Source organism: Elephas maximus, chromosome 4 (assembly GCF_024166365.1).
Source record: "Elephas maximus indicus isolate mEleMax1 chromosome 4, mEleMax1 primary haplotype, whole genome shotgun sequence".
NCBI classification, from domain to species: Eukaryota; Metazoa; Chordata; class Mammalia; order Proboscidea; family Elephantidae; genus Elephas; species Elephas maximus.
The window spans coordinates 4655679-4683353 of record NC_064822.1 but is presented as its reverse complement, the minus strand read 5'-3'; positions in this window follow the sequence as shown (position 1 = coordinate 4683353).

Below are 27675 nucleotides of genomic sequence, written 5' to 3'. Positions count from 1 at the left end.
AACCAGTAGCCTTAACTAGTACTCTTGCCTTAAGCAGTGGCCTTTATTTGTACCTTGCCTTAACTAGCAGCCTTAACTAGCACCCGTGCCTTTACTAGTACTCTTACCTAGTACAGTGCCCCTAACTAGTATCCTGAACTGGTAGCCTTGTCCTAACTAGTACCCTTAACTAGGAGCCTTGCCTTAAGGAAGAGTCTTAATGGCTACCCTTGCCTCAACAAGTACCCTTAACTAGTACCCTTGCATTAACTAGTAGTCTTAACTAGTACCCTGGCCTTATCAGTACCCATAACTACTACCCTTGCCTTAACCAGTTGCCTTACCTAGCAACCTGGACTTAGCCAGTACTATTAACATGTACCCTTGCATCGACTAGTAGACAACACTAGTACTCTTGCCTGAAGTAGTGGCCTTAACTCGTTCCTTGCCTTCCTAGTAGCCTTAACTAGTACTCTGAACTAGTACAGTGGCCCTAACTAGTATTCTGAACTAGAAGCCTTGTGGTAACTAGTACCCTTAACGAGTCGCCTTGCCTTAAGGAACAGTCTTAAGGTCTACCCTTGCCTTACTAGTCCTCTTAACTAGTAGCCAAACCTTAGCTAGTACCCTGAAGGAGTAGCCTTGCACGGACTAGTAGCCCAGCCTTAACTAGTACCCTGGCCGTCACTAGTACCCTTGCCTCAACTAGTACCCTGGCATTAACTAGTAGTCTTAACTAGTACCCTGGCCTTCTCGCTACCCATAACTACTACCCTTGCCTTGACCAGTTGCCTTAACTAGTACCCTGGCCTTAATTAGTAGTATGAACTTGTACCCTTGCATCAACTAGTAGCCTAAACTAATACGCTTGCCTGAAGTCGTAGCCTTCACTTGTACCTTGCCTTCCTAGTAGCCTTAACTAGTACCCGTCCATGAACTAGTACTCTTAGCTAGTACAGTGGCCCTAACTAGTAGCCTGAACTAGTCCCCTTGCCTTAGGTAGTCCCTTTTCCAAACTAGTACCCTTCTTGAGTACCCCTATGGAGTAGGGTATGGTACAGTAGGGTGTCATAAGGTAGGGTAGCAGACGGTAGAACAGAGAAAACAGAATCCAATAGAATAGAAGAGGATAAGTCAGGATAGCTTAGTTTCGTGTAGGGTATGGTAGAGTAGCATCGGATGGAATAGAGAAAAGAGAAAACGAGAATCCAATACAACAGAATCGAAAAGAAGAGACTAGATGAGGAAAGACTAGGGCGGGATAGGGTTCTGTAGAATAGAAGAGCGTAGAATGGTGTGGAATGGAGTCAAACGCAGTCAAACCGAGATGAATAGACTAGAAAAGAGTTGAATAGAGCGGAATAGCACCGAATAGGGACATATAGGGCTGAGTCGAGCCCAATCAAGTCCAATCGACCAGATTCGAGCTGAATGGAGCCGAACGGAGCTGGAATGAGCCAAATAGAGACCAAGAAAATGAGCCAAGCTAGATCGAGCCAAATCGCACCTAATCGCATCCTATTGCATCGAATCTCGTCGAAGTCCATCCAGTCCCACCAAAACCCATCGAATCTCATGAAATCTCACCGAATCCCGTCCAATTGTGTCAAATCGGGTCGAATCGAATGCAATCGAATTCAGTAGAACAGCTTAGAGTAGTGCAGGTTAGGCTGGGATTCAATAGGGTAGGGCACAGAGGAATAGACTAGAGAAGCATAGAGTAGAAGAGAATACAAAGAGTAGAATGGAGTAGAGTGGAGTAGAGTAGACTAGTCAGAGTCGAGTAGTGCAGAATAGAGATGAATAGATCCAATTCGAGCTGAATCGAGTCGAATGGAGAGGAAATGAGACAAATCTCCATGAATCGAATAGATTAGAGTAGGGTGGGGGAGAAGAGAATAGAATAGTGTAGAATGGAGTCGAACAGAGTAGAATGGTGTGGAATGGAGTCGAATGGAGCCAAATAGAGACGAATAAAGTAGAAAAGAGTTGAATAGAGCTGAACAGGGCCGGATAAGTTTGGATCGAGCCTAATGATGCTGAATCGAGGAGAATCGAGCCAAATTGACCCGATTCAAGCCAAATCGAGCTAAATCAAGCCAATTCAAGCCTAATCCCATGGAATCGCCTTGAAAGGCATTGAATCGAATGGAATAGATTAGAGTAGAGGAGGGTAGAGTAGGAGGGGTTAGACTAGAACAGAACAGAACACAAGAGAAAGAATCGAATAGAATGAAGTAGAGACGAGTACAGTAGAATAGAGTCCAATAGAGTTGAATAGAGCCAAAGAGAGCTGAATGCAGCCGAATCCACCAAATTCGAGGTGAATCGAGAAGAATCATGTCGAATCGCGTTGAAAAGTGTCGAATCCAATCAACTAGTTTAGTGTAGGGCAGGTAAGATGAGGGGAGGGTAGAAAAGAATAGATTAGAATAGACCAGAGAGAATAGAGAAGAGTAGACTAGAGTCAAATCCTGCCGAAAAGAGCCGAATAGAGAGGAAAAGGGCCAAGTCCAACCGAATCGAGTTGAATTCGCACAAAAAGGAGCTGATTCGAGCCGATATGACCTGAATCAGGTCGAATCCCGTTCAAGTCTGTTGAATAGAATAGAACAGATTACCGCAGGCTAAGTTAGAGTAGGGTAGGATAGACCAAAATGCAGTAGAACAGAACAGGATAGAAGAGAACTGAAAGAATAGAATAGGGTCGAGTAGTGCAGAGTCTAGAAGAATAGAGTTGAATATTGCCGACTAGAGTGAAATAGAGCCCCAAAGACCCAACGTGATAGAAATCAAGATGAATGGCGCCGAATCCCGCAGAATCATGCTGGATCGCGTCGAATCCCGTTGAGTTGCATTGAATCCCATCCATTCAAGTCCAATCCAATCGAATCGATTAGAATAGACTAGAGAAGGGTAGAGTACAAGACAATTGAATAGAGAAGAATACAGTCGGATGGAGTAGAATGGTGTAGAATGGAGTTGAAAAGAGATAATAGAGTTGAGTAGACTCATAGAGCCATATAGAGTTGAATAGAGCCTATTCAAGCTGAATAGAGCTGACCAGGGCGAAATGGAGCCGATTAGAACTGAATCGAACCGATTGGAGCCCAAGAGGGATGAATGGAGTGCAACGGAGCCGGTTGGAGCCGAATCGCATCGAAATGCGTGGAATCGAATCCAGTGGAATAGATTAGAGTAGGGTTGGTTAAAATAGAGTAGAAGAGAATTGAACACAGTAAAAGAGAATAAAAAGAATACAAGAGAATCGAGTCCAAAAGGTTAGAGCAGAGCAGAATAGTGTAGAGTAGAACAGAGTCGAATAGAGTCGAATCGAGCCAAATGGAGAAGAAACAAGGCAAATCGCGTTGAATCCCCTCGAACCAATTCCAGTCAATTAGGGTAGGGTAGAGTAAAATAGTGTTGAGTGGAGTAGAATGCTGTGCAACGCAATCGAATGGAGTCGAAAAGAGTAGAAAAGAGCCGAATAGAGCCGAATGGTGCTGAAGAGGGCCGAAGAGGGCCGAATCGAGCTGAATTGAGCCAAATCCAGCAAATCGAGCCTAATGGAGCCCAATTGAGCCTAATCCAGCTGAATCGACACTCTTCGAGCCAAATGGAGCCGAATGGACATGAATCGAACCAATTCGACCTGAATCGTGTCCAAATTCATGGAATCGAATTGAACAGATTAGAGTAGGGGAGGTTCGGGTATGGCAGGGTGGAATAGAGTAGAGTAGCATAGAATAAAACAGAAGAGACTAGAAGAGAACAGAACAATACAGAACGAATACAGAAAACAGTAGGCTAGAGTAGCGTAGAGGGAAACAGAGTAGAGTAGAATAGATTCGAACAGAGCTAAATAGAGCCAAACTGAGCCGAATCGTGTCCAAATGGGTTGAATCCAATCCAATCAAATGGATTAGAATAGAGTAGAGTTGGGTAGCATAGGGTAGGGTAGAATAGAGTAGAATAGAACAGAACAGAATAGGAAGAATAAAGAAAATAGAGAAGGGTAGACGAGAGTACCATAGAGTAGGCTAGTGTATAACAGGGTAGACTCGAATACAGCTGGATAGAGCCGAATGGAGTCAAAATGAGAGGAATCACGTCTAATCGATTCGAGTAAATTAGGGTGGTGTAGGATAGAGTAGAGCAGAATAGTGTAGAATGGTGTGGAATAAATAGAATGGAGTAGAATGGAGTCAAATAGAGACAAAAAGAGTAGAGAGGAGTCGAATAGAGCAGAATAGGGCCGAAAGAGGCCGAATTGAGCAGAATCGAAGCAACTCAAGCCAAAACGAGCCAAATGGAGCCGAATAGAGCCAAATGGAATCAAATCGAGCTGATTCTCAAGCTTAATCACGTCGAATCCCGTTCAATGCATCCAATCCAATCCAAACGTCTAGATTAGAGAAGGGGAGAGGAGGGTGGAATAGAATAGAGTAGACTAGAATAGAAGAGATTAGAACAGAATAGAAGGAATAGAATAGAGTAGAAAAGAGTAGGGTCGAATAGACTCGAATAGAGTCGATTAGAGACGAATAGAGAAAACAGAGCTGAATGGAGCCGAATAGAGACGTAAAGGAGCCATATAGAGCCGATTCGCACCTAATCGAGCTGAATCAAGCAGAATCACGCCGACTGTCACTGAATAGCGTCGAATCACATCGAATCACGTCGAATCGCATCAAATCACATCGTTTTGTGTCGGACCGGGTCGAATCGCTTCGTATCGCATCGGATTGCATCGAATGTCGTCGAATCACGACGAATCACGTCCCATCACGTCCAATAACTTCGAATTGCGTCCAATCTCCTAGAATTCTGCTGAATCACGTCGAATCGTATGGAATCTCGTCTAATCTCTTTGAATCCCGTCAAATGCCTTCGGACCTTGTCGAATCCCGTCGAATCCTGTCCAATCGCGTCGAAGTGAATCGAATTGAATCAAATAGATTCAAGTAGGGTGGGTTTGGGTGGGGTGCCGTAGGGTTGGGTAGGGTAGGATAGAACAGAGTCCAACAGAATAGGAGAGAACAGAACAGAAGAGAAAGAATCCAGCAGAATAGAATAGAGTAGAAAAGAGTCAGATAGTGCAGAACATAGGGGAATTGAGGCGAATGGAGACAAAACAAGATGAATCGCGTTGAATCGCTTCGAATCGGGTCAAATCGAATCCATTAGAATAGATTAGGGTAGGGAAGGGTAGGCGAGAATAGAGGAGAATAGTGCAGAATGGTGTGGAATGGATTAGAACGGAGCCGACTAGAGACGAATAGAGTAGAAAAGAGTCGAATAGAGCATAGTTGGGCCGAATAGGGCCAAAGAAGGCCTAATCAAGCAGAATCCAGCAGAATCGATGCCATTGGAGCTGAATGGAGCAAAATGGAACCCAATCGAACCGACTCGAAGCGAATTGATCTGATTCAAGCCTAATCGGGTCGAATGGCGTAAAAAGGCGATGACTCGAACTGAATCAAAGATTAGAGAAGGGGAGGGGAGCGGCTGGGAGGGTAGAACAGAATAGAATAGAACAGTACATAATAGAAGGAACAGAAGATAGCACAGTACGGTAGAGCAGAGAAGAATAAAGTAGAGAAGAGTAGAGTCAAATAGAGTGGAGTAGTGCAGAATAGAGCTGAATAGAGCCAATTCTAGCCGAATCGAGCCCAATGGAAACAAAACGTGATGAATCGCGTCGAATAGCGTCCAATCGAATCCATTAGAATAGATTAGAGTAGGGTAGGGTAGAACAGAATAGAGTAGAATCGAGTCGAATGGAGTTGCATAGAGAAAACTAGAGTAGAAAAGAGTCGAATCGAGCCGAATAAGGCTGAACCAAGTCGAATTGAGTTGAAACAAGCTGAATCGAAGCGATTCAAGCCAAATCGAGCTGAATCGAGCTGATGGTGCCGAATGAGCCGATTCAAGCATCATCGCGTCCAATCCCATTGAAATGCTTTGAATCGAATCCAATTGAATAGATTCGAAAAGGTTAGGGTAGGGTGGTTTTTGATAGGGTAGACTAGGGTAGACGAAAGCAGACTAGAGTAGAGTAGACAAGAGAAGTCTAGAGTAGTAGCCTAGACACGACAGCTGGACTAGTCAGACTAGTGGTATAGATCAGTAGGCTAGACAACTAGCCTTGAAGAGTACCCTTGCCCTGACAAGTCCCCTAAATTCTGAATCTGAACTACTCCCCTTGCCTTAAGTAGTATCCTGAACTAGTAGCCTTGTCTGAACTACTCCCCTTAACTAGTAGCCTTGCCTTAAGTAATAGTCTTAATGTCTACCCTTGCCTTACTAGTACCCTGAACTAGTAGCCCTGCCTTAACTAGTACCCTGGCCTTCACCAGTAGCCTTAACTAGTACCCTGGCCTTCACTCGTACCCTTGCCTCAACTAGTACCCTTCACTAGTACCCTCGCCTTAACTAGTAGTCTTAACTAGTACCTGGCCTTCTCAGTCCCCATAAGTCCTACCCTGGCCTTAACCAGCTGCCTTAACTGGTACCCTGGTCTTAACTAGTAGTATTCACTTGTACCCTTGAATCCACTGGTAGCCTAAACTAGTCGTCTTGCCTTAAGTAGTAGCCTTCACTTGTACCTTGCCTTAACTGGTATCCTTAACTAGTACCTGTGCCTTAACTAGTACTCTTAACTAGTACAGCGGCCATAACGAGTAGCCTGAACTAGTAGCCTTGTCTGAATTAGTCCCCTGAACTAGTAGCCTTGCTTTAAGTAACGTCTGCCCTTGCCTTACTAGTACCCTAAACTAGTAGCCAAGCCTTAACTACTGCCCCTAACTAGTAGCCTTGCCGTAACTAGTACCCTTGCCTTAACCAGTTGCCTTAAGTAGTACCCCGGCCTTAACTTGAAGTATCAACTTGTAAACTTGCATCAACTAGTAGCCTTAACTAGTACTTTTGCCTTAAGTAGTGGCCTGAACTAGTACTCGTGCCTTAGCTAGTACCCTTAACTAGTAGCCTTGCCTTCACTACTCCCCTGGCCTTCTCCAGTAGCCTTAACTAAGACCCTGGCCTTCACTGGTAGCCTTAAATAGTACCCTTAACTAGTACCCTCGCATTCACTAGTAGTCTGAACTAATACCCTGGCCATATCAGTACCCAGAACTACTACCCTTGCCGTAACCAGTTTCCTTAAGTAGTACCCTGGCCTTAACTAGTAGTATTCACTTGTATTTTTGCATCAACGAGTAGCCTTAACTAGTACTCTTGCCTTAAGTAGTGGCCTGAAGTAGTACTCGTGCCTTAGCTAGTACTCTTAACTAGTAGAGTGCCCCTAACTAGTATCCTGAACTAGTAGCCTTCTCTAAACTACTACCCTTAACTAGTTGCCTTGCCTTCACTAGTACCCTGGCCTTCTCCAGTAGCCTTAACTAAGACCCTGGCCTTCACTGGTAGCCTTAAATAGTACCCTTAACTAGTACCCTCGCATTCACTAGTAGTCTGAACTAGTACCCTGGCCGTATCAGTACCCAGAACTACTACCCTTGCCGTAACCAGTTGCCTTAACTAGTACCCTGGCCCTAACTAGTAGTATTCACTTGTAATCTTGCATCAACCAGTAGCCTTAACTAGTACTCTTGCCTTAAGCAGTGGCCTTTATTTGTACCTTGCCTTAACTAGCAGCCTTAACTAGCACCCGTGCCTTTACTAGTACTCTTACCTAGTACAGTGCCCCTAACTAGTATCCTGAACTGGTAGCCTTGTCCTAACTAGTACCCTTAACTAGGAGCCTTGCCTTAAGGAAGAGTCTTAATGGCTACCCTTGCCTCAACAAGTACCCTTAACTAGTACCCTTGCATTAACTAGTAGTCTTAACTAGTACCCTGGCCTTATCAGTACCCATAACTACTACCCTTGCCTTAACCAGTTGCCTTACCTAGCAACCTGGACTTAGCCAGTACTATTAACATGTACCCTTGCATCGACTAGTAGACAACACTAGTACTCTTGCCTGAAGTAGTGGCCTTAACTCGTTCCTTGCCTTCCTAGTAGCCTTAACTAGTACTCTGAACTAGTACAGTGGCCCTAACTAGTATTCTGAACTAGAAGCCTTGTGGTAACTAGTACCCTTAACGAGTCGCCTTGCCTTAAGGAACAGTCTTAAGGTCTACCCTTGCCTTACTAGTCCTCTTAACTAGTAGCCAAACCTTAGCTAGTACCCTGAAGGAGTAGCCTTGCACGGACTAGTAGCCCAGCCTTAACTAGTACCCTGGCCGTCACTAGTACCCTTGCCTCAACTAGTACCCTGGCATTAACTAGTAGTCTTAACTAGTACCCTGGCCTTCTCGCTACCCATAACTACTACCCTTGCCTTGACCAGTTGCCTTAACTAGTACCCTGGCCTTAATTAGTAGTATGAACTTGTACCCTTGCATCAACTAGTAGCCTAAACTAATACGCTTGCCTGAAGTCGTAGCCTTCACTTGTACCTTGCCTTCCTAGTAGCCTTAACTAGTACCCGTCCATGAACTAGTACTCTTAGCTAGTACAGTGGCCCTAACTAGTAGCCTGAACTAGTCCCCTTGCCTTAGGTAGTCCCTTTTCCAAACTAGTACCCTTCTTGAGTACCCCTATGGAGTAGGGTATGGTACAGTAGGGTGTCATAAGGTAGGGTAGCAGACGGTAGAACAGAGAAAACAGAATCCAATAGAATAGAAGAGGATAAGTCAGGATAGCTTAGTTTCGTGTAGGGTATGGTAGAGTAGCATCGGATGGAATAGAGAAAAGAGAAAACGAGAATCCAATACAACAGAATCGAAAAGAAGAGACTAGATGAGGAAAGACTAGGGCGGGATAGGGTTCTGTAGAATAGAAGAGCGTAGAATGGTGTGGAATGGAGTCAAACGCAGTCAAACCGAGATGAATAGACTAGAAAAGAGTTGAATAGAGCGGAATAGCACCGAATAGGGACATATAGGGCTGAGTCGAGCCCAATCAAGTCCAATCGACCAGATTCGAGCTGAATGGAGCCGAACGGAGCTGGAATGAGCCAAATAGAGACCAAGAAAATGAGCCAAGCTAGATCGAGCCAAATCGCACCTAATCGCATCCTATTGCATCGAATCTCGTCGAAGTCCATCCAGTCCCACCAAAACCCATCGAATCTCATGAAATCTCACCGAATCCCGTCCAATTGTGTCAAATCGGGTCGAATCGAATGCAATCGAATTCAGTAGAACAGCTTAGAGTAGTGCAGGTTAGGCTGGGATTCAATAGGGTAGGGCACAGAGGAATAGACTAGAGAAGCATAGAGTAGAAGAGAATACAAAGAGTAGAATGGAGTAGAGTGGAGTAGAGTAGACTAGTCAGAGTCGAGTAGTGCAGAATAGAGATGAATAGATCCAATTCGAGCTGAATCGAGTCGAATGGAGAGGAAATGAGACAAATCTCCATGAATCGAATAGATTAGAGTAGGGTGGGGGAGAAGAGAATAGAATAGTGTAGAATGGAGTCGAACAGAGTAGAATGGTGTGGAATGGAGTCGAATGGAGCCAAATAGAGACGAATAAAGTAGAAAAGAGTTGAATAGAGCTGAACAGGGCCGGATAAGTTTGGATCGAGCCTAATGATGCTGAATCGAGGAGAATCGAGCCAAATTGACCCGATTCAAGCCAAATCGAGCTAAATCAAGCCAATTCAAGCCTAATCCCATGGAATCGCCTTGAAAGGCATTGAATCGAATGGAATAGATTAGAGTAGAGGAGGGTAGAGTAGGAGGGGTTAGACTAGAACAGAACAGAACACAAGAGAAAGAATCGAATAGAATGAAGTAGAGACGAGTACAGTAGAATAGAGTCCAATAGAGTTGAATAGAGCCAAAGAGAGCTGAATGCAGCCGAATCCACCAAATTCGAGGTGAATCGAGAAGAATCATGTCGAATCGCGTTGAAAAGTGTCGAATCCAATCAACTAGTTTAGTGTAGGGCAGGTAAGATGAGGGGAGGGTAGAAAAGAATAGATTAGAATAGACCAGAGAGAATAGAGAAGAGTAGACTAGAGTCAAATCCTGCCGAAAAGAGCCGAATAGAGAGGAAAAGGGCCAAGTCCAACCGAATCGAGTTGAATTCGCACAAAAAGGAGCTGATTCGAGCCGATATGACCTGAATCAGGTCGAATCCCGTTCAAGTCTGTTGAATAGAATAGAACAGATTACCGCAGGCTAAGTTAGAGTAGGGTAGGATAGACCAAAATGCAGTAGAACAGAACAGGATAGAAGAGAACTGAAAGAATAGAATAGGGTCGAGTAGTGCAGAGTCTAGAAGAATAGAGTTGAATATTGCCGACTAGAGTGAAATAGAGCCCCAAAGACCCAACGTGATAGAAATCAAGATGAATGGCGCCGAATCCCGCAGAATCATGCTGGATCGCGTCGAATCCCGTTGAGTTGCATTGAATCCCATCCATTCAAGTCCAATCCAATCGAATCGATTAGAATAGACTAGAGAAGGGTAGAGTACAAGACAATTGAATAGAGAAGAATACAGTCGGATGGAGTAGAATGGTGTAGAATGGAGTTGAAAAGAGATAATAGAGTTGAGTAGACTCATAGAGCCATATAGAGTTGAATAGAGCCTATTCAAGCTGAATAGAGCTGACCAGGGCGAAATGGAGCCGATTAGAACTGAATCGAACCGATTGGAGCCCAAGAGGGATGAATGGAGTGCAACGGAGCCGGTTGGAGCCGAATCGCATCGAAATGCGTGGAATCGAATCCAGTGGAATAGATTAGAGTAGGGTTGGTTAAAATAGAGTAGAAGAGAATTGAACACAGTAAAAGAGAATAAAAAGAATACAAGAGAATCGAGTCCAAAAGGTTAGAGCAGAGCAGAATAGTGTAGAGTAGAACAGAGTCGAATAGAGTCGAATCGAGCCAAATGGAGAAGAAACAAGGCAAATCGCGTTGAATCCCCTCGAACCAATTCCAGTCAATTAGGGTAGGGTAGAGTAAAATAGTGTTGAGTGGAGTAGAATGCTGTGCAACGCAATCGAATGGAGTCGAAAAGAGTAGAAAAGAGCCGAATAGAGCCGAATGGTGCTGAAGAGGGCCGAAGAGGGCCGAATCGAGCTGAATTGAGCCAAATCCAGCAAATCGAGCCTAATGGAGCCCAATTGAGCCTAATCCAGCTGAATCGACACTCTTCGAGCCAAATGGAGCCGAATGGACATGAATCGAACCAATTCGACCTGAATCGTGTCCAAATTCATGGAATCGAATTGAACAGATTAGAGTAGGGGAGGTTCGGGTATGGCAGGGTGGAATAGAGTAGAGTAGCATAGAATAAAACAGAAGAGACTAGAAGAGAACAGAACAATACAGAACGAATACAGAAAACAGTAGGCTAGAGTAGCGTAGAGGGAAACAGAGTAGAGTAGAATAGATTCGAACAGAGCTAAATAGAGCCAAACTGAGCCGAATCGTGTCCAAATGGGTTGAATCCAATCCAATCAAATGGATTAGAATAGAGTAGAGTTGGGTAGCATAGGGTAGGGTAGAATAGAGTAGAATAGAACAGAACAGAATAGGAAGAATAAAGAAAATAGAGAAGGGTAGACGAGAGTACCATAGAGTAGGCTAGTGTATAACAGGGTAGACTCGAATACAGCTGGATAGAGCCGAATGGAGTCAAAATGAGAGGAATCACGTCTAATCGATTCGAGTAAATTAGGGTGGTGTAGGATAGAGTAGAGCAGAATAGTGTAGAATGGTGTGGAATAAATAGAATGGAGTAGAATGGAGTCAAATAGAGACAAAAAGAGTAGAGAGGAGTCGAATAGAGCAGAATAGGGCCGAAAGAGGCCGAATTGAGCAGAATCGAAGCAACTCAAGCCAAAACGAGCCAAATGGAGCCGAATAGAGCCAAATGGAATCAAATCGAGCTGATTCTCAAGCTTAATCACGTCGAATCCCGTTCAATGCATCCAATCCAATCCAAACGTCTAGATTAGAGAAGGGGAGAGGAGGGTGGAATAGAATAGAGTAGACTAGAATAGAAGAGATTAGAACAGAATAGAAGGAATAGAATAGAGTAGAAAAGAGTAGGGTCGAATAGACTCGAATAGAGTCGATTAGAGACGAATAGAGAAAACAGAGCTGAATGGAGCCGAATAGAGACGTAAAGGAGCCATATAGAGCCGATTCGCACCTAATCGAGCTGAATCAAGCAGAATCACGCCGACTGTCACTGAATAGCGTCGAATCACATCGAATCACGTCGAATCGCATCAAATCACATCGTTTTGTGTCGGACCGGGTCGAATCGCTTCGTATCGCATCGGATTGCATCGAATGTCGTCGAATCACGACGAATCACGTCCCATCACGTCCAATAACTTCGAATTGCGTCCAATCTCCTAGAATTCTGCTGAATCACGTCGAATCGTATGGAATCTCGTCTAATCTCTTTGAATCCCGTCAAATGCCTTCGGACCTTGTCGAATCCCGTCGAATCCTGTCCAATCGCGTCGAAGTGAATCGAATTGAATCAAATAGATTCAAGTAGGGTGGGTTTGGGTGGGGTGCCGTAGGGTTGGGTAGGGTAGGATAGAACAGAGTCCAACAGAATAGGAGAGAACAGAACAGAAGAGAAAGAATCCAGCAGAATAGAATAGAGTAGAAAAGAGTCAGATAGTGCAGAACATAGGGGAATTGAGGCGAATGGAGACAAAACAAGATGAATCGCGTTGAATCGCTTCGAATCGGGTCAAATCGAATCCATTAGAATAGATTAGGGTAGGGAAGGGTAGGCGAGAATAGAGGAGAATAGTGCAGAATGGTGTGGAATGGATTAGAACGGAGCCGACTAGAGACGAATAGAGTAGAAAAGAGTCGAATAGAGCATAGTTGGGCCGAATAGGGCCAAAGAAGGCCTAATCAAGCAGAATCCAGCAGAATCGATGCCATTGGAGCTGAATGGAGCAAAATGGAACCCAATCGAACCGACTCGAAGCGAATTGATCTGATTCAAGCCTAATCGGGTCGAATGGCGTAAAAAGGCGATGACTCGAACTGAATCAAAGATTAGAGAAGGGGAGGGGAGCGGCTGGGAGGGTAGAACAGAATAGAATAGAACAGTACATAATAGAAGGAACAGAAGATAGCACAGTACGGTAGAGCAGAGAAGAATAAAGTAGAGAAGAGTAGAGTCAAATAGAGTGGAGTAGTGCAGAATAGAGCTGAATAGAGCCAATTCTAGCCGAATCGAGCCCAATGGAAACAAAACGTGATGAATCGCGTCGAATAGCGTCCAATCGAATCCATTAGAATAGATTAGAGTAGGGTAGGGTAGAACAGAATAGAGTAGAATCGAGTCGAATGGAGTTGCATAGAGAAAACTAGAGTAGAAAAGAGTCGAATCGAGCCGAATAAGGCTGAACCAAGTCGAATTGAGTTGAAACAAGCTGAATCGAAGCGATTCAAGCCAAATCGAGCTGAATCGAGCTGATGGTGCCGAATGAGCCGATTCAAGCATCATCGCGTCCAATCCCATTGAAATGCTTTGAATCGAATCCAATTGAATAGATTCGAAAAGGTTAGGGTAGGGTGGTTTTTGATAGGGTAGACTAGGGTAGACGAAAGCAGACTAGAGTAGAGTAGACAAGAGAAGTCTAGAGTAGTAGCCTAGACACGACAGCTGGACTAGTCAGACTAGTGGTATAGATCAGTAGGCTAGACAACTAGCCTTGAAGAGTACCCTTGCCCTGACAAGTCCCCTAAATTCTGAATCTGAACTACTCCCCTTGCCTTAAGTAGTATCCTGAACTAGTAGCCTTGTCTGAACTACTCCCCTTAACTAGTAGCCTTGCCTTAAGTAATAGTCTTAATGTCTACCCTTGCCTTACTAGTACCCTGAACTAGTAGCCCTGCCTTAACTAGTACCCTGGCCTTCACCAGTAGCCTTAACTAGTACCCTGGCCTTCACTCGTACCCTTGCCTCAACTAGTACCCTTCACTAGTACCCTCGCCTTAACTAGTAGTCTTAACTAGTACCTGGCCTTCTCAGTCCCCATAAGTCCTACCCTGGCCTTAACCAGCTGCCTTAACTGGTACCCTGGTCTTAACTAGTAGTATTCACTTGTACCCTTGAATCCACTGGTAGCCTAAACTAGTCGTCTTGCCTTAAGTAGTAGCCTTCACTTGTACCTTGCCTTAACTGGTATCCTTAACTAGTACCTGTGCCTTAACTAGTACTCTTAACTAGTACAGCGGCCATAACGAGTAGCCTGAACTAGTAGCCTTGTCTGAATTAGTCCCCTGACCTAGTAGACTTGCTTTAAGTAACGTCTGCCCTTGCCTTACTAGTACCCTAAACTAGTAGCCAAGCCTTAACTACTGCCCCTAACTAGTAGCCTTGCCGTAACTAGTACCCTTGCCTTAACCAGTTGCCTTAAGTAGTACCCCGGCCTTAACTTGAAGTATCAACTTGTAAACTTGCATCAACTAGTAGCCTTAACTAGTACTTTTGCCTTAAGTAGTGGCCTGAACTAGTACTCGTGCCTTAGCTAGTACCCTTAACTAGTAGCCTTGCCTTCACTACTCCCCTGGCCTTCTCCAGTAGCCTTAACTAAGACCCTGGCCTTCACTGGTAGCCTTAAATAGTACCCTTAACTAGTACCCTCGCATTCACTAGTAGTCTGAACTAATACCCTGGCCATATCAGTACCCAGAACTACTACCCTTGCCGTAACCAGTTTCCTTAAGTAGTACCCTGGCCTTAACTAGTAGTATTCACTTGTATTTTTGCATCAACGAGTAGCCTTAACTAGTACTCTTGCCTTAAGTAGTGGCCTGAAGTAGTACTCGTGCCTTAGCTAGTACTCTTAACTAGTAGAGTGCCCCTAACTAGTATCCTGAACTAGTAGCCTTCTCTAAACTACTACCCTTAACTAGTTGCCTTGCCTTCACTAGTACCCTGGCCTTCTCCAGTAGCCTTAACTAAGACCCTGGCCTTCACTGGTAGCCTTAAATAGTACCCTTAACTAGTACCCTCGCATTCACTAGTAGTCTGAACTAGTACCCTGGCCGTATCAGTACCCAGAACTACTACCCTTGCCGTAACCAGTTGCCTTAACTAGTACCCTGGCCCTAACTAGTAGTATTCACTTGTAATCTTGCATCAACCAGTAGCCTTAACTAGTACTCTTGCCTTAAGCAGTGGCCTTTATTTGTACCTTGCCTTAACTAGCAGCCTTAACTAGCACCCGTGCCTTTACTAGTACTCTTACCTAGTACAGTGCCCCTAACTAGTATCCTGAACTGGTAGCCTTGTCCTAACTAGTACCCTTAACTAGGAGCCTTGCCTTAAGGAAGAGTCTTAATGGCTACCCTTGCCTCAACAAGTACCCTTAACTAGTACCCTTGCATTAACTAGTAGTCTTAACTAGTACCCTGGCCTTATCAGTACCCATAACTACTACCCTTGCCTTAACCAGTTGCCTTACCTAGCAACCTGGACTTAGCCAGTACTATTAACATGTACCCTTGCATCGACTAGTAGACAACACTAGTACTCTTGCCTGAAGTAGTGGCCTTAACTCGTTCCTTGCCTTCCTAGTAGCCTTAACTAGTACTCTGAACTAGTACAGTGGCCCTAACTAGTATTCTGAACTAGAAGCCTTGTGGTAACTAGTACCCTTAACGAGTCGCCTTGCCTTAAGGAACAGTCTTAAGGTCTACCCTTGCCTTACTAGTCCTCTTAACTAGTAGCCAAACCTTAGCTAGTACCCTGAAGGAGTAGCCTTGCACGGACTAGTAGCCCAGCCTTAACTAGTACCCTGGCCGTCACTAGTACCCTTGCCTCAACTAGTACCCTGGCATTAACTAGTAGTCTTAACTAGTACCCTGGCCTTCTCGCTACCCATAACTACTACCCTTGCCTTGACCAGTTGCCTTAACTAGTACCCTGGCCTTAATTAGTAGTATGAACTTGTACCCTTGCATCAACTAGTAGCCTAAACTAATACGCTTGCCTGAAGTCGTAGCCTTCACTTGTACCTTGCCTTCCTAGTAGCCTTAACTAGTACCCGTCCATGAACTAGTACTCTTAGCTAGTACAGTGGCCCTAACTAGTAGCCTGAACTAGTCCCCTTGCCTTAGGTAGTCCCTTTTCCAAACTAGTACCCTTCTTGAGTACCCCTATGGAGTAGGGTATGGTACAGTAGGGTGTCATAAGGTAGGGTAGCAGACGGTAGAACAGAGAAAACAGAATCCAATAGAATAGAAGAGGATAAGTCAGGATAGCTTAGTTTCGTGTAGGGTATGGTAGAGTAGCATCGGATGGAATAGAGAAAAGAGAAAACGAGAATCCAATACAACAGAATCGAAAAGAAGAGACTAGATGAGGAAAGACTAGGGCGGGATAGGGTTCTGTAGAATAGAAGAGCGTAGAATGGTGTGGAATGGAGTCAAACGCAGTCAAACCGAGATGAATAGACTAGAAAAGAGTTGAATAGAGCGGAATAGCACCGAATAGGGACATATAGGGCTGAGTCGAGCCCAATCAAGTCCAATCGACCAGATTCGAGCTGAATGGAGCCGAACGGAGCTGGAATGAGCCAAATAGAGACCAAGAAAATGAGCCAAGCTAGATCGAGCCAAATCGCACCTAATCGCATCCTATTGCATCGAATCTCGTCGAAGTCCATCCAGTCCCACCAAAACCCATCGAATCTCATGAAATCTCACCGAATCCCGTCCAATTGTGTCAAATCGGGTCGAATCGAATGCAATCGAATTCAGTAGAACAGCTTAGAGTAGTGCAGGTTAGGCTGGGATTCAATAGGGTAGGGCACAGAGGAATAGACTAGAGAAGCATAGAGTAGAAGAGAATACAAAGAGTAGAATGGAGTAGAGTGGAGTAGAGTAGACTAGTCAGAGTCGAGTAGTGCAGAATAGAGATGAATAGATCCAATTCGAGCTGAATCGAGTCGAATGGAGAGGAAATGAGACAAATCTCCATGAATCGAATAGATTAGAGTAGGGTGGGGGAGAAGAGAATAGAATAGTGTAGAATGGAGTCGAACAGAGTAGAATGGTGTGGAATGGAGTCGAATGGAGCCAAATAGAGACGAATAAAGTAGAAAAGAGTTGAATAGAGCTGAACAGGGCCGGATAAGTTTGGATCGAGCCTAATGATGCTGAATCGAGGAGAATCGAGCCAAATTGACCCGATTCAAGCCAAATCGAGCTAAATCAAGCCAATTCAAGCCTAATCCCATGGAATCGCCTTGAAAGGCATTGAATCGAATGGAATAGATTAGAGTAGAGGAGGGTAGAGTAGGAGGGGTTAGACTAGAACAGAACAGAACACAAGAGAAAGAATCGAATAGAATGAAGTAGAGACGAGTACAGTAGAATAGAGTCCAATAGAGTTGAATAGAGCCAAAGAGAGCTGAATGCAGCCGAATCCACCAAATTCGAGGTGAATCGAGAAGAATCATGTCGAATCGCGTTGAAAAGTGTCGAATCCAATCAACTAGTTTAGTGTAGGGCAGGTAAGATGAGGGGAGGGTAGAAAAGAATAGATTAGAATAGACCAGAGAGAATAGAGAAGAGTAGACTAGAGTCAAATCCTGCCGAAAAGAGCCGAATAGAGAGGAAAAGGGCCAAGTCCAACCGAATCGAGTTGAATTCGCACAAAAAGGAGCTGATTCGAGCCGATATGACCTGAATCAGGTCGAATCCCGTTCAAGTCTGTTGAATAGAATAGAACAGATTACCGCAGGCTAAGTTAGAGTAGGGTAGGATAGACCAAAATGCAGTAGAACAGAACAGGATAGAAGAGAACTGAAAGAATAGAATAGGGTCGAGTAGTGCAGAGTCTAGAAGAATAGAGTTGAATATTGCCGACTAGAGTGAAATAGAGCCCCAAAGACCCAACGTGATAGAAATCAAGATGAATGGCGCCGAATCCCGCAGAATCATGCTGGATCGCGTCGAATCCCGTTGAGTTGCATTGAATCCCATCCATTCAAGTCCAATCCAATCGAATCGATTAGAATAGACTAGAGAAGGGTAGAGTACAAGACAATTGAATAGAGAAGAATACAGTCGGATGGAGTAGAATGGTGTAGAATGGAGTTGAAAAGAGATAATAGAGTTGAGTAGACTCATAGAGCCATATAGAGTTGAATAGAGCCTATTCAAGCTGAATAGAGCTGACCAGGGCGAAATGGAGCCGATTAGAACTGAATCGAACCGATTGGAGCCCAAGAGGGATGAATGGAGTGCAACGGAGCCGGTTGGAGCCGAATCGCATCGAAATGCGTGGAATCGAATCCAGTGGAATAGATTAGAGTAGGGTTGGTTAAAATAGAGTAGAAGAGAATTGAACACAGTAAAAGAGAATAAAAAGAATACAAGAGAATCGAGTCCAAAAGGTTAGAGCAGAGCAGAATAGTGTAGAGTAGAACAGAGTCGAATAGAGTCGAATCGAGCCAAATGGAGAAGAAACAAGGCAAATCGCGTTGAATCCCCTCGAACCAATTCCAGTCAATTAGGGTAGGGTAGAGTAAAATAGTGTTGAGTGGAGTAGAATGCTGTGCAACGCAATCGAATGGAGTCGAAAAGAGTAGAAAAGAGCCGAATAGAGCCGAATGGTGCTGAAGAGGGCCGAAGAGGGCCGAATCGAGCTGAATTGAGCCAAATCCAGCAAATCGAGCCTAATGGAGCCCAATTGAGCCTAATCCAGCTGAATCGACACTCTTCGAGCCAAATGGAGCCGAATGGACATGAATCGAACCAATTCGACCTGAATCGTGTCCAAATTCATGGAATCGAATTGAACAGATTAGAGTAGGGGAGGTTCGGGTATGGCAGGGTGGAATAGAGTAGAGTAGCATAGAATAAAACAGAAGAGACTAGAAGAGAACAGAACAATACAGAACGAATACAGAAAACAGTAGGCTAGAGTAGCGTAGAGGGAAACAGAGTAGAGTAGAATAGATTCGAACAGAGCTAAATAGAGCCAAACTGAGCCGAATCGTGTCCAAATGGGTTGAATCCAATCCAATCAAATGGATTAGAATAGAGTAGAGTTGGGTAGCATAGGGTAGGGTAGAATAGAGTAGAATAGAACAGAACAGAATAGGAAGAATAAAGAAAATAGAGAAGGGTAGACGAGAGTACCATAGAGTAGGCTAGTGTATAACAGGGTAGACTCGAATACAGCTGGATAGAGCCGAATGGAGTCAAAATGAGAGGAATCACGTCTAATCGATTCGAGTAAATTAGGGTGGTGTAGGATAGAGTAGAGCAGAATAGTGTAGAATGGTGTGGAATAAATAGAATGGAGTAGAATGGAGTCAAATAGAGACAAAAAGAGTAGAGAGGAGTCGAATAGAGCAGAATAGGGCCGAAAGAGGCCGAATTGAGCAGAATCGAAGCAACTCAAGCCAAAACGAGCCAAATGGAGCCGAATAGAGCCAAATGGAATCAAATCGAGCTGATTCTCAAGCTTAATCACGTTGAATCCCGTTCAATGCATCCAATCCAATCCAAACGTCTAGATTAGAGAAGGGGAGAGGAGGGTGGAATAGAATAGAAGAGATTAGAACAGAATAGAAGGAATAGAATAGAGTAGAAAAGAGTAGGGTCGAATAGACTCGAATAGAGTCGATTAGAGACGAATAGAGAAAACAGAGCTGAATGGAGCCGAATAGAGACGTAAAGGAGCCATATAGAGCCGATTCGCACCTAATCGAGCTGAATCAAGCAGAATCACGCCGACTGTCACTGAATAGCGTCGAATCACATCGAATCACGTCGAATCGCATCAAATCACATCGTTTTGTGTCGGACCGGGTCGAATCGCTTCGTATCGCATCGGATTGCATCGAATGTCGTCGAATCACGACGAATCACGTCCCATCACGTCCAATAACTTCGAATTGCGTCCAATCTCCTAGAATTCTGCTGAATCACGTCGAATCGTATGGAATCTCGTCTAATCTCTTTGAATCCCGTCAAATGCCTTCGGACCTTGTCGAATCCCGTCGAATCCTGTCCAATCGCGTCGAAGTGAATCGAATTGAATCAAATAGATTCAAGTAGGGTGGGTTTGGGTGGGGTGCCGTAGGGTTGGGTAGGGTAGGATAGAACAGAGTCCAACAGAATAGGAGAGAACAGAACAGAAGAGAAAGAATCCAGCAGAATAGAATAGAGTAGAAAAGAGTCAGATAGTGCAGAACATAGGGGAATTGAGGCGAATGGAGACAAAACAAGATGAATCGCGTTGAATCGCTTCGAATCGGGTCAAATCGAATCCATTAGAATAGATTAGGGTAGGGAAGGGTAGGCGAGAATAGAGGAGAATAGTGCAGAATGGTGTGGAATGGATTAGAACGGAGCCGACTAGAGACGAATAGAGTAGAAAAGAGTCGAATAGAGCATAGTTGGGCCGAATAGGGCCAAAGAAGGCCTAATCAAGCAGAATCCAGCAGAATCGATGCCATTGGAGCTGAATGGAGCAAAATGGAACCCAATCGAACCGACTCGAAGCGAATTGATCTGATTCAAGCCTAATCGGGTCGAATGGCGTAAAAAGGCGATGACTCGAACTGAATCAAAGATTAGAGAAGGGGAGGGGAGCGGCTGGGAGGGTAGAACAGAATAGAATAGAACAGTACATAATAGAAGGAACAGAAGATAGCACAGTACGGTAGAGCAGAGAAGAATAAAGTAGAGAAGAGTAGAGTCGAATAGAGTGGAGTAGTGCAGAATAGAGCTGAATAGAGCCAATTCTAGCCGAATCGAGCCCAATGGAAACAAAACGTGATGAATCGCGTCGAATAGCGTCCAATCGAATCCATTAGAATAGATTAGAGTAGGGTAGGGTAGAACAGAATAGAGTAGAATCGAGTCGAATGGAGTTGCATAGAGAAAACTAGAGTAGAAAAGAGTCGAATCGAGCCGAATAAGGCTGAACCAAGTCGAATTGAGTTGAAACAAGCTGAATCGAAGCGATTCAAGCCAAATCGAGCTGAATCGAGCTGATGGTGCCGAATGAGCCGATTCAAGCATCATCGCGTCCAATCCCATTGAAATGCTTTGAATCGAATCCAATTGAATAGATTCGAAAAGGTTAGGGTAGGGTGGTTTTTGATAGGGTAGACTAGGGTAGACGAAAGCAGACTAGAGTAGAGTAGACAAGAGAAGTCTAGAGTAGTAGCCTAGACACGACAGCTGGACTAGTCAGACTAGTGGTATAGATCAGTAGGCTAGACAACTAGCCTTGAAGAGTACCCTTGCCCTGACAAGTCCCCTAAATTCTGAATCTGAACTACTCCCCTTGCCTTAAGTAGTATCCTGAACTAGTAGCCTTGTCTGAACTACTCCCCTTAACTAGTAGCCTTGCCTTAAGTAATAGTCTTAATGTCTACCCTTGCCTTACTAGTACCCTGAACTAGTAGCCCTGCCTTAACTAGTACCCTGGCCTTCACCAGTAGCCTTAACTAGTACCCTGGCCTTCACTCGTACCCTTGCCTCAACTAGTACCCTTCACTAGTACCCTCGCCTTAACTAGTAGTCTTAACTAGTACCTGGCCTTCTCAGTCCCCATAAGTCCTACCCTGGCCTTAACCAGCTGCCTTAACTGGTACCCTGGTCTTAACTAGTAGTATTCACTTGTACCCTTGAATCCACTGGTAGCCTAAACTAGTCGTCTTGCCTTAAGTAGTAGCCTTCACTTGTACCTTGCCTTAACTGGTATCCTTAACTAGTACCTGTGCCTTAACTAGTACTCTTAACTAGTACAGCGGCCATAACGAGTAGCCTGAACTAGTAGCCTTGTCTGAATTAGTCCCCTGACCTAGTAGACTTGCTTTAAGTAACGTCTGCCCTTGCCTTACTAGTACCCTAAACTAGTAGCCAAGCCTTAACTACTGCCCCTAACTAGTAGCCTTGCCGTAACTAGTACCCTTGCCTTAACCAGTTGCCTTAAGTAGTACCCCGGCCTTAACTTGAAGTATCAACTTGTAAACTTGCATCAACTAGTAGCCTTAACTAGTACTTTTGCCTTAAGTAGTGGCCTGAACTAGTACTCGTGCCTTAGCTAGTACCCTTAACTAGTAGCCTTGCCTTCACTACTCCCCTGGCCTTCTCCAGTAGCCTTAACTAAGACCCTGGCCTTCACTGGTAGCCTTAAATAGTACCCTTAACTAGTACCCTCGCATTCACTAGTAGTCTGAACTAATACCCTGGCCATATCAGTACCCAGAACTACTACCCTTGCCGTAACCAGTTTCCTTAAGTAGTACCCTGGCCTTAACTAGTAGTATTCACTTGTATTTTTGCATCAACGAGTAGCCTTAACTAGTACTCTTGCCTTAAGTAGTGGCCTGAAGTAGTACTCGTGCCTTAGCTAGTACTCTTAACTAGTAGAGTGCCCCTAACTAGTATCCTGAACTAGTAGCCTTCTCTAAACTACTACCCTTAACTAGTTGCCTTGCCTTCACTAGTACCCTGGCCTCCAGTAGCCTTAACTAAGACCCTGGCCTTCATTGGTAGCCTTAAATAGTACCCTTAACTAGTACCCTCGCATTCACTAGTAGTCTGAACTAGTACCCTGGCCGTATCAGTACCCAGAACTACTACCCTTGCCGTAACCAGTTGCCTTAACTAGTACCCTGGCCCTAACTAGTAGTATTCACTTGTAATCTTGCATCAACCAGTAGCCTTAACTAGTACTCTTGCCTTAAGCAGTGGCCTTTATTTGTACCTTGCCTTAACTAGCAGCCTTAACTAGCACCCGTGCCTTTACTAGTACTCTTAACTAGTACAGTGCCCCTAACTAGTATCCTGAACTGGTAGCCTTGTCCTAACTAGTACCCTTAACTAGGAGCCTTGCCTTAAGGAAGAGTCTTAATGGCTACCCTTGCCTCAACAAGTACCCTTAACTAGTACCCTTGCATTAACTAGTAGTCTTAACTAGTACCCTGGCCTTATCAGTACCCATAACTACTACCCTTGCCTTAACCAGTTGCCTTACCTAGCAACCTGGACTTAGCCAGTACTATTAACATGTACCCTTGCATCGACTAGTAGACAACACTAGTACTCTTGCCTGAAGTAGTGGCCTTAACTCGTTCCTTGCCTTCCTAGTAGCCTTAACTAGTACTCTGAACTAGTACAGTGGCCCTAACTAGTATTCTGAACTAGAAGCCTTGTGGTAACTAGTACCCTTAACGAGTCGCCTTGCCTTAAGGAACAGTCTTAAGGTCTACCCTTGCCTTACTAGTCCTCTTAACTAGTAGCCAAACCTTAGCTAGTACCCTGAAGGAGTAGCCTTGCACGGACTAGTAGCCCAGCCTTAACTAGTACCCTGGCCGTCACTAGTACCCTTGCCTCAACTAGTACCCTGGCATTAACTAGTAGTCTTAACTAGTACCCTGGCCTTCTCGCTACCCATAACTACTACCCTTGCCTTGACCAGTTGCCTTAACTAGTACCCTGGCCTTAATTAGTAGTATGAACTTGTACCCTTGCATCAACTAGTAGCCTAAACTAATACGCTTGCCTGAAGTCGTAGCCTTCACTTGTACCTTGCCTTCCTAGTAGCCTTAACTAGTACCCGTCCATGAACTAGTACTCTTAGCTAGTACAGTGGCCCTAACTAGTAGCCTGAACTAGTCCCCTTGCCTTAGGTAGTCCCTTTTCCAAACTAGTACCCTTCTTGAGTACCCCTATGGAGTAGGGTATGGTACAGTAGGGTGTCATAAGGTAGGGTAGCAGACGGTAGAACAGAGAAAACAGAATCCAATAGAATAGAAGAGGATAAGTCAGGATAGCTTAGTTTCGTGTAGGGTATGGTAGAGTAGCATCGGATGGAATAGAGAAAAGAGAAAACGAGAATCCAATACAACAGAATCGAAAAGAAGAGACTAGATGAGGAAAGACTAGGGCGGGATAGGGTTCTGTAGAATAGAAGAGCGTAGAATGGTGTGGAATGGAGTCAAACGCAGTCAAACCGAGATGAATAGACTAGAAAAGAGTTGAATAGAGCGGAATAGCACCGAATAGGGACATATAGGGCTGAGTCGAGCCCAATCAAGTCCAATCGACCAGATTCGAGCTGAATGGAGCCGAACGGAGCTGGAATGAGCCAAATAGAGACCAAGAAAATGAGCCAAGCTAGATCGAGCCAAATCGCACCTAATCGCATCCTATTGCATCGAATCTCGTCGAAGTCCATCCAGTCCCACCAAAACCCATCGAATCTCATGAAATCTCACCGAATCCCGTCCAATTGTGTCAAATCGGGTCGAATCGAATGCAATCGAATTCAGTAGAACAGCTTAGAGTAGTGCAGGTTAGGCTGGGATTCAATAGGGTAGGGCACAGAGGAATAGACTAGAGAAGCATAGAGTAGAAGAGAATACAAAGAGTAGAATGGAGTAGAGTGGAGTAGAGTAGACTAGTCAGAGTCGAGTAGTGCAGAATAGAGATGAATAGATCCAATTCGAGCTGAATCGAGTCGAATGGAGAGGAAATGAGACAAATCTCCATGAATCGAATAGATTAGAGTAGGGTGGGGGAGAAGAGAATAGAATAGTGTAGAATGGAGTCGAACAGAGTAGAATGGTGTGGAATGGAGTCGAATGGAGCCAAATAGAGACGAATAAAGTAGAAAAGAGTTGAATAGAGCTGAACAGGGCCGGATAAGTTTGGATCGAGCCTAATGATGCTGAATCGAGGAGAATCGAGCCAAATTGACCCGATTCAAGCCAAATCGAGCTAAATCAAGCCAATTCAAGCCTAATCCCATGGAATCGCCTTGAAAGGCATTGAATCGAATGGAATAGATTAGAGTAGAGGAGGGTAGAGTAGGAGGGGTTAGACTAGAACAGAACAGAACACAAGAGAAAGAATCGAATAGAATGAAGTAGAGACGAGTACAGTAGAATAGAGTCCAATAGAGTTGAATAGAGCCAAAGAGAGCTGAATGCAGCCGAATCCACCAAATTCGAGGTGAATCGAGAAGAATCATGTCGAATCGCGTTGAAAAGTGTCGAATCCAATCAACTAGTTTAGTGTAGGGCAGGTAAGATGAGGGGAGGGTAGAAAAGAATAGATTAGAATAGACCAGAGAGAATAGAGAAGAGTAGACTAGAGTCAAATCCTGCCGAAAAGAGCCGAATAGAGAGGAAAAGGGCCAAGTCCAACCGAATCGAGTTGAATTCGCACAAAAAGGAGCTGATTCGAGCCGATATGACCTGAATCAGGTCGAATCCCGTTCAAGTCTGTTGAATAGAATAGAACAGATTACCGCAGGCTAAGTTAGAGTAGGGTAGGATAGACCAAAATGCAGTAGAACAGAACAGGATAGAAGAGAACTGAAAGAATAGAATAGGGTCGAGTAGTGCAGAGTCTAGAAGAATAGAGTTGAATATTGCCGACTAGAGTGAAATAGAGCCCCAAAGACCCAACGTGATAGAAATCAAGATGAATGGCGCCGAATCCCGCAGAATCATGCTGGATCGCGTCGAATCCCGTTGAGTTGCATTGAATCCCATCCATTCAAGTCCAATCCAATCGAATCGATTAGAATAGACTAGAGAAGGGTAGAGTACAAGACAATTGAATAGAGAAGAATACAGTCGGATGGAGTAGAATGGTGTAGAATGGAGTTGAAAAGAGATAATAGAGTTGAGTAGACTCATAGAGCCATATAGAGTTGAATAGAGCCTATTCAAGCTGAATAGAGCTGACCAGGGCGAAATGGAGCCGATTAGAACTGAATCGAACCGATTGGAGCCCAAGAGGGATGAATGGAGTGCAACGGAGCCGGTTGGAGCCGAATCGCATCGAAATGCGTGGAATCGAATCCAGTGGAATAGATTAGAGTAGGGTTGGTTAAAATAGAGTAGAAGAGAATTGAACACAGTAAAAGAGAATAAAAAGAATACAAGAGAATCGAGTCCAAAAGGTTAGAGCAGAGCAGAATAGTGTAGAGTAGAACAGAGTCGAATAGAGTCGAATCGAGCCAAATGGAGAAGAAACAAGGCAAATCGCGTTGAATCCCCTCGAACCAATTCCAGTCAATTAGGGTAGGGTAGAGTAAAATAGTGTTGAGTGGAGTAGAATGCTGTGCAACGCAATCGAATGGAGTCGAAAAGAGTAGAAAAGAGCCGAATAGAGCCGAATGGTGCTGAAGAGGGCCGAAGAGGGCCGAATCGAGCTGAATTGAGCCAAATCCAGCAAATCGAGCCTAATGGAGCCCAATTGAGCCTAATCCAGCTGAATCGACACTCTTCGAGCCAAATGGAGCCGAATGGACATGAATCGAACCAATTCGACCTGAATCGTGTCCAAATTCATGGAATCGAATTGAACAGATTAGAGTAGGGGAGGTTCGGGTATGGCAGGGTGGAATAGAGTAGAGTAGCATAGAATAAAACAGAAGAGACTAGAAGAGAACAGAACAATACAGAACGAATACAGAAAACAGTAGGCTAGAGTAGCGTAGAGGGAAACAGAGTAGAGTAGAATAGATTCGAACAGAGCTAAATAGAGCCAAACTGAGCCGAATCGTGTCCAAATGGGTTGAATCCAATCCAATCAAATGGATTAGAATAGAGTAGAGTTGGGTAGCATAGGGTAGGGTAGAATAGAGTAGAATAGAACAGAACAGAATAGGAAGAATAAAGAAAATAGAGAAGGGTAGACGAGAGTACCATAGAGTAGGCTAGTGTATAACAGGGTAGACTCGAATACAGCTGGATAGAGCCGAATGGAGTCAAAATGAGAGGAATCACGTCTAATCGATTCGAGTAAATTAGGGTGGTGTAGGATAGAGTAGAGCAGAATAGTGTAGAATGGTGTGGAATAAATAGAATGGAGTAGAATGGAGTCAAATAGAGACAAAAAGAGTAGAGAGGAGTCGAATAGAGCAGAATAGGGCCGAAAGAGGCCGAATTGAGCAGAATCGAAGCAACTCAAGCCAAAACGAGCCAAATGGAGCCGAATAGAGCCAAATGGAATCAAATCGAGCTGATTCTCAAGCTTAATCACGTTGAATCCCGTTCAATGCATCCAATCCAATCCAAACGTCTAGATTAGAGAAGGGGAGAGGAGGGTGGAATAGAATAGAAGAGATTAGAACAGAATAGAAGGAATAGAATAGAGTAGAAAAGAGTAGGGTCGAATAGACTCGAATAGAGTCGATTAGAGACGAATAGAGAAAACAGAGCTGAATGGAGCCGAATAGAGACGTAAAGGAGCCATATAGAGCCGATTCGCACCTAATCGAGCTGAATCAAGCAGAATCACGCCGACTGTCACTGAATAGCGTCGAATCACATCGAATCACGTCGAATCGCATCAAATCACATCGTTTTGTGTCGGACCGGGTCGAATCGCTTCGTATCGCATCGGATTGCATCGAATGTCGTCGAATCACGACGAATCACGTCCCATCACGTCCAATAACTTCGAATTGCGTCCAATCTCCTAGAATTCTGCTGAATCACGTCGAATCGTATGGAATCTCGTCTAATCTCTTTGAATCCCGTCAAATGCCTTCGGACCTTGTCGAATCCCGTCGAATCCTGTCCAATCGCGTCGAAGTGAATCGAATTGAATCAAATAGATTCAAGTAGGGTGGGTTTGGGTGGGGTGCCGTAGGGTTGGGTAGGGTAGGATAGAACAGAGTCCAACAGAATAGGAGAGAACAG